Source organism: Triticum urartu, chromosome 2 (genome assembly GCF_003073215.2).
Source record: "Triticum urartu cultivar G1812 chromosome 2, Tu2.1, whole genome shotgun sequence".
Taxonomy (NCBI): Eukaryota; Viridiplantae; Streptophyta; class Magnoliopsida; order Poales; family Poaceae; genus Triticum; species Triticum urartu.
This window is the reverse complement of record NC_053023.1, coordinates 92,239,528-92,248,070: the sequence shown is the minus strand read 5'-3', so window position 1 is coordinate 92,248,070 and position 8,543 is coordinate 92,239,528. Positions and strand designations below refer to the sequence as shown.

Below are 8,543 nucleotides of genomic sequence, written 5' to 3'. Positions count from 1 at the left end.
TCAATAAATGTTAATGACAACGTAAGTGAATAATGCATTCATATATCAAATGTACAAAAATGACCATGCACCCCTTTACGTAGCAAAGCTCTCCTGATGAAATTCCATTAATTTCTCTCAAAATCTTTGGCAGGACCTATTTTAAGCATGAAGGCTTTATGTTTCCATAAAGTAAGTTGGAAAGAGTGAGATATTTATTGATCAACAATGATAATAGATATATTTAAGCCAAATAAATGCATTAATATATTAGCAATTCTCTCACACTGCATAAAATCTTGTTGGGTTTCATGAATGTACATCGGGCGGTGATCTTTGAGCCTATTAGCCAAAGTTTCAGTAATAATTTTTTAATCAACATTGCATAAACTAATGAGTTTGAAATCCTAAGGGGTTCTGGTATTAAAAAGAATCAGAATAAAAGCAATATAGGTTTTGTTAAATTGAGGGTGGATCTTACATCTATTGTAGAAGTCTTGGGACAACTTTTTTTTACATAATCACCAATCCATTTCTAAGCCGAGAGATCGAAAGTCACATTGAGACCATCAATACCCGGAGATGCATTCTTGTTCGTCCCCTTGAGAGCCTTCAAAATCCCATCTCTGTTGGGAATGGAAGGACACTCAACCATTCCATGTAGATTGTCATTATGGAGAGGAAGAGCTCTTAAATCCACGTGAATGGTGGTAAACAAATTAGAAAATAATTAATACAACAAGAAGCTATTTCATGAGGATTTGGAAGCATGCTCTTATTATTGTAATAAATAACACTAATCCTATTTTCCATCCTACTCTTGTAAACTGGAACACTCAGTGAAACTTTGCGCTTTCATTCTTGTTTTGATGAAAAGCATCATCAGAAGGTCTATGTCTAAAACATAGCGATAGTTAAAATATATAAGTTGTATTTATAAGAAATAACATCGATGAAATGCATATGTGACTCTAAATTTAAACATGTTTGATTGTTATGATGTGACCCAGATCGGCATAGCTAGAGTTTGTGGGAGGTACTTAATATATACATATATATGTTATTCGCGGGTTTTTGAGAAATGTACGAAGCCTCTACGAGCTATCACTTGCTCAATCTGGCCCATCCACTAGACATCTGACGACGCAAGTGCAATGTTTCTATGTTTGCACCTAGGAGCCAATTGCATCATAGATCTTCCGGAGCCATATAAATATGTGATGCATCACCCAAAATACAAAAATACAAAGTTAAATTCTTATTTTTTTACTCACATCGTAGCTTCTAAATTGTAAGAAGCAATGATTAGAAATGAGCATAACATATACAAGTTTTTCTTACATATGTTTGTGGTACTACCAATTACTAACGATGCAGTGAACTAATAAACAAATCTAAGCAAGTTGAATTCTTTCCAGTCCGTTCACATCTCACTTTGATCCAAGAGTTGATACTTCCTCCAAGCCAAAGGCACCAGACATAGAAAAGGGAACACATATAACGCCGAAAAGGTTATATTTGTTCCCTTTTCGCTGGGATATTTGGTGGGATAGATGTCTTAGATTGAATTTGCTCTAGACTAAAACTAGGGTTTTGATATCTTCATCTTGATCATCGAAGTAGAAGATGTTCCCTTAGGTCTTGGCACATTGGCACTTATACCCGGTCTTAGGTCACTTCAACCACTTCTAATCATGGTATCTTGTTTGTGGATGGCTTGACATCCTTCCTATCGGGACTCAGTATACTCCCCCCAGATTAGTTTTGGGGCATGAACATTGCATAAACTAATGGAACATAATCACTTCTATACATTGCATAAAAGTTTTAGTAATAATTTTGTAATCAACATTGCATAAACTAATGGGTATGAAATTTGAGGGGGGTTTGCATTAGAAAAAATCAAAAATAAAAGCAATATATGTTTTGTTAAGCTTGGGGTGGAGCTTACCTCTATTGTAGAAGTGTTGGGCAACTCTTTTACATCATCACCATTCCATGTCAAGACTGAGAGATAGAAATCTACATTCATACCATCAGTACCTAGAGATGCATTCTTTTTTATCAAGTTGAGAACCTTGAAAATCCCATCTCTGTTGGGAATGGAAGGACACTCAGCCATTCCATTTAGATTTTCATTAAGGAGATGAAGAGCTCTCAAATCTGGCAATCTTTGGAGTGAGATGTCGGTGGCCACGACCCCACCCATAGATATGCAGGCGACAACGTCAGCCCTATGTGTCCTGGTATGGCGGCTGTCCACTCGGGTGCACAGATGATGGCGTTGGCCCGTGCTGCTATGTGATTGTTGTGACGAGACCGATGATTGAATTCAGGGCTATGAACAAGTTTGTTTGTTGCCTGATTCTGCTTCCGCGAACAAAGACAACAGAGCATGAGAGCGACACGGGGCTATTGGATCTTCTCGATTTGGGATTTGGCGGTCCCGGTGACCTTTCTCCTTTGTTTGTGCTATTGGTGGCGACCAACTCTTGTCATGGCTTGACTGCCTGCTTGTCCGAGCATATTTTTCACTTGCATGACACCTCACGTCAAGACCGTGCTATGCATGTAACATGATGGCTTCGATTTAGTGGTGCTTTTTCGAGCACTAGCATTGAGCTCCGGGGTGAAAACCCGATGTCTGACCCTTGTTAGTTATATCTGGCAATGAAGATGTTTCTTAGATCATCTCCAACAGATGCGCGGTTGCGTGGTGAGCTAAGTTTTTTGCAGCGCCGGAATAGCATTTTCACGCGTTGTGTTGGTGTTTTGCTTTACCAGAAGCGTTATATAATTCGCGCCGCAGGTAGCGCTCTAGCAGGCGTGCTAAATTACAGCGCGGGCTCCCAGCACAAACAAGATTTCCTACTCAACATAGCACCAAAAAGATCAAACACACACAAAATAAATCAACAAAAAATAGTTTAATTATTATTACAACTCAAACAAATATTCTATCTTCAATACCGAAAATATTTCATGAACAATGTCACGCATTAATTTCATGACCACCCCTCCTTGATTAGATCTTTTTAAAGGTCATCATGCATTTCGGCACGTCGAATGCATGATAGGAGGCAACAAAGCGGGCCACCCTCGCAATCGTCCTCCGCCCTTGCACGGGATGTCCCATCAACTCTTAATGAGAATAGTCTAAATCTTGCCCACGCTCATTCTCGATGATCTTGTTATGCATGATCACACAAGCGTTCATGATGTACCAAAGGATCTTTTGATCCCAAAATTTAGCCGGTCCTCTCACAATAGCAAATTGGCATGCAAAATCCCAAAAGCTCTCTCCACATCTTTCCTAGACACCACCTGAGCATTGTGGAAATCAAGATTTTTCTTACCTTGTGGTGCCGTCAATGGCTTCACAAATGTTTGCCACCTTCGGTAGATGCCATCCGCAAGATAGTAGCCATAGTTGTATGTATGGCCATTTGCTACAAAGTCCACCAGTGGAGTTTCACCATTTGCAATCCTATTCATGAGTGGTGACCGTTGAAGAACATTGATGTCATTGCAAGATCTAGGCATTCCAAAAAGCATGCCAAATCCAAGTCTCATGATCGGACACCATTCCAAGGATTATAGTGGAACCCTTTTTCTGGCCGTGGAATTGTCCATGCCATGCCTTAGGACAGTTCTTCCAACTCCAATGCATGCAATCTATTGAGCCAAGCGTACCTATGAACCCACAAGCTTTGTTCATTTCCAAAAGCCTTGCAGTGTCTTCAGCATTGGGAGCTCTCAAATATTCCGCACCAAACACTTGCATAATTCCAACTGTGAAGCGCTTGACACACATGATGACTTGACTTTCACCCATGGCCAAGTGGTCATCAACTAGATCCGCTGAAATACCATATGCCAACATACACAAAGCGGCGGTCACCTTTTGAAAGGTGTTATGCCCGAGTTCTCTGGCGGCATTCCTCCTTTGCTGAAAAAATCGATCATGGCTCGCCAGTTTCTTCGCAATGTGTTTGAACAACTCGATGCTCATCCTGAAACGACGCCAAAGTAGGACTCGGGGTATGTGGGATTGTCCACAAAATAGTTCCTCATCAATCTATTGTGAGCATCGATCTTTTCCCTCCATAATTTCTGGCGACCGAAAATTGAACCACCGTGCTTCGGCTTTTTATTGACGTGCATAGCTAGGATCATTGCGACGTCCTCTGATACGTCTCCAACGTATCTATAATTTTTTATTGTTCCATGCTATTATGTATTCTGTTTTGGATGTTTAATGGGCTTATTTATACACTTTTATATTATTTTTGGGACTAACCTATTAACCGGAGGCCCAACCCAAATTGCTGTTGTTTTGCCTATTTCAGTGTTTCGCAGAAAAAGAATATCAAACGGAGTCCAAATGGAATGAAACCTTCGGGAGCATGATTTTTGGAACAAACTTGATCCAGAAAACTTGGAGTGGACGTCAAGCAACCAACGAGGAAGCCACGAGGTAGGGGGTGCGCCTACCCCCCTGGGCGCGCCCTCTACCCTCGTGGCTCCACCGACCTACTTCTTCCTCCTATATATACCTACGTACCCTGAAAACATCAGAGGGCACCACGAAAATCTCATTCCACCGCCGCAACCTTCTGTACCTGTGAGATCCCATCTTGGGGCCTTTTCCGGCGCTCCGCTGGAGGGGCATTGATCACGGAGGGCTTCTACATCAACACCATAGCCTCTCCGATGATGTGTGAGTAGTTTACCTCAGACCTTCGGGTCCATAGTTATTAGCTAGATGGCTTCTTCTCTCTCTTTGGATCTCAATACAAAGTTCTCCTCGATTCTCTTGGAGATCTATTCGATGTAATCTTCTTTTGCGGTGTGTTTGTTGAGATCCGATGAATTGTGGGTTTATGATCAAGATTATCTATGGACAATATTTGAATCTTCTCTGAATTCTTTTATGTATGATTGGTTATCTTTGCAAGTCTCTTCGAATTATCAGTTTGGTTTGGCCTACTAGATTGATCTTTCTTGCAATGGGAGAAGTGCTTAGCTTTGGGTTCAATCTTGCGGCGCTCGATCCCAGTGACAGTAGGAGAAACGACACGTATTGTATTGTTGCTGTCGAGGATAAAAAGATGGGGTTTATATCATATTGCATGAGTTTATCCCTCTACATTATGTCATCTTGCTTAAAGTGTTACTTCATTCTTATGAACTTAATACTCTAGATGCATACTAGATAGCGGTCGATTTGTGGAGTAATAGTAGTAGATGCATGCAGGAGTCGGTCTACTTGTCACGGACGTGATGCCTATATACATGATCATACCTAGATATTCTCATAACTATGCTCAATTCTATCAATTGCTCGACAGTAATTCGTTCACCCACCGTAATACTTATGCTATCTTGAGAGAAGCCACTAGTGAAACCTATGCCCCCCGGGTCTATTGTCCATCATACAAGTTTCCAATCTATTTTATTTTGCAATCTTTACTTTCAATTTATATCATAAAAATACCAAAAATATTTATCTTATTATTATCATCTTTATCAGATCTCACTCTTGCAAGTGGCCATGAAGGGATTGACAACCCCTTTATCGCGTTGGTTGCGAGGTTCTTATTTGTTTGTGTAGGTACAAGGTGACTTGCGCGTGGTCTTCTACTGGATTGATACCTTGGTTCTCAAAAACTGAGGGAAATACTTATGCTGCTTTGCTGCATCATCCTTTCCTCTTCAAGGGAAAACCAACGCATACTCAAGAGGTAGCATCCTCCTCTCTTGAAGATAAAATTCTTCATCGGAAGAATCGTAGGACGAACTCATCTACAAACTTGAATTTAAACTAATTTAAAACTACAAACAACATGCACCAAATTCATCTGCAAATGTAAAATTAGAAGCAATATATACTCCCTCCGTTCCAAATTACTTGTCGCAGATATGGATGTATCTAGATGTATTTTAGGTCTAGATACATCCATTTTTGCGACGAGTAATTTAGAACGGAGGGAATACCTTGCAAGTGTTTTGTCAAACACCTTGTGGGCGCCGAGCTGCAAACGGTCGCCTGGTGCTGTTCGTCCGAGGAACGGTGCGCTTGATTGGCGGCGGCAAGGAGAGAAGCAGCGGTGGCCACCGGGAGAAGTAGGGGAAGCGGCGACGCGCTGGGGATAGGCGGGGGAAGCGCCGACAGGTCACGGGCGCGAATGGGGGAAGGTGCGGGCGGAGGCGCCAGCGCCTAGAGGTTTCAGATCCAGCGGTTGGTGAGATTCACGCGCCTGATTGGCTTGTCCAGCGCGCCGAGCAGGCACACCAAATAAGCAGCACGCGATGCAGTCTTCCCCAACGCGCTTAGCCTTGTTTACCGCGTGCGAGATTATAGCGCGACTGCTGGAGCGCTACTTTCGGTCACGCGCACTATATAACCGTTTTAACCAGCGTGCGGCTTATTTAGCGCGCCTGTTGAAGATGCACTTATATCATTACATTGTTGAAGGCATTGCTTGGAATTGCTCAGACTTGTTCTTTAGGGTGAAAACTAATGATCCGACCTTCAGTGGTTGGATCCAACAATGACGTCGCTTGAGCATCGTTTTCTTCCTAAAGGCGTTGCTGGTGGAGAATTTTTCTCCTTGTACTGCTGCTGTTGATCATTGTTTTGATCGCTTCGGAGTTTTGTTCTTTTTATTCTACCAAGATATAGCTTCGGTCTTGTTTGATTTTGCTAGCTGTCGACATGATTTTCTTACGTGTGTTGGTGTTGACCGTATCCATCATATCTATACAGAGATCAGGTACCAATGCATGCTCTTTCTGTGTGTATCCCCTTAGTGCTTCATTTTAAGATAATAAATTCCGCCCTTTTATTTAAAATATTATAAGATATCAATATAAAAACATAACGCCCATCCTTGTTGCGGACTGACGTCGGTCTTTTAAAAGACTTATTCCAATGCGCACGTCCAAACTAGCACTAATAGCCGACGTTGGTAATGGGGGTCAAACTCCTGAACTCTCTTCCTTTCCAAAATGTTTCGTCGGTTGAAAAAAGACTTTTCCGTAACTATTGTCTTGCTTCAACGACTGAATTTTGCTGGAAACGGTAAAGTTCCTTCTTTGTTTTATTCCTCCCTCAGGTCATTTTTGTTCCCCATATAAGATATGTCTGAAATCAAAATTTTATATAAAATTAATTAACATCCACAATACGAAATCAATATTATTAGATGCCTCGTGGCTTTAATTTTCACATTGTATAACTTTAGTATGATAGATATTAATATATATTTTATATGAATATGACTAAACTTTTTGAAGTTTGACTTCAGACAAAATTTATATGCGGAGTAAGAAAGGACCAAAGGGAGTATTAAAATTATTAGTCTTGCTCGATCCACACACATGACCACAACCAACCTCCTAGCCGAGACAATTGTGTCGCATGACACAAGTCAGCAAAAGTTGAGAGCTTACAAAATTCATGACTTCCTCAAGCCTATTCAACAACCTGAAAGCCTTTGTGAAAAAAACAATCTGAAAGCCGCCTCGCTAAAATAAAATGAAATGAAAGTCGGTGGGATGATTCCAAGGCCTTTTGCGCAAGTCGATCTTATGAACAAACTCGGTTTATTTGCCATTTCTTGAAGGATGAAGGAAGCTTACAATACTAGATGGAGTATATGGCATGCGGACATAATACATTGGGGAAAAAACAGGAAATAAAGCACTCGCACACATGGAATGGAAGCTTATAACTGATTCAGACTGGCATCCATTAGCGGGCAGCATGTCATCAAGGAAGGTTCAGAGCCACAGGGCACCTGCCTGCCTCAGGAGCGGCACGAGCTCTTCGGCGATGTGCATGGTAATGAGTCGGTCCAGCCCACCCAACAGCCTACCTCCGACGAACACCACCGGTAAGGCGACGTCGGTGACCAACTTGGTGTTGTCGTCCTTGGCCCGGAGCGCGTACACGAGCGCCGCAGGGTCGGCGTCGTAGCTGACCTCCAGGACCGCCGGGTTCACGCCCTGCCGCAGGAGCAGGTGCCGGGCCACGACCGCCAGGCAGCACTCCGGCCGCCCCACCACCACCACCGGCCTCTCCTGCACCGTCCTCCGCACTTCGTTGGTGCTGCTGACCATCTTACTCGCCGTCGCCGTCAGCCACGGGACTTGGCGTTCGTGCCCTTGAGATTGACGAGCAGTAGTGTCAACTGGAGGTGAGGGGTGTGTGCCCTTGAGGGGGCTGTGGAGGTCAGAAATATGGGTCGGGGAGGTGCATAGAGCACGAGCATTAGGTCAGCTTCGTGGTCCTGGCGTGCCACATGGCACATGCATGGACCTTTACTCCTTTATTGTACGTATTAATTATAAAATATACTCTAAACATAGGATATATCACTCCGATCCAAAATAAATGTCTCAACTTTATACTAAAGTTAGTATAAAGTTGAGTAGGAGGGAGTACAACGCTTGTACACAAGGAAATACACACTGTCACTCATACGCGCTCACTACAAACTAAATCAGAGACACGTACCGTAAGCTTTTCCTTGTTGATAGAGACGTATATCGCATGCACA

The 8,543-nt window shown here is 42.5% G+C and overlaps 1 pseudogene; it reads right to left on the bottom strand.

Annotated features, from left to right (window-relative positions):
- Positions 1-7,555: 7,555 nt before the first annotated feature.
- On the bottom strand, positions 7,556-8,294 carry LOC125541165 (annotated as a pseudogene).
- Between the last annotated feature and the right edge of the window lie 249 nt (positions 8,295-8,543).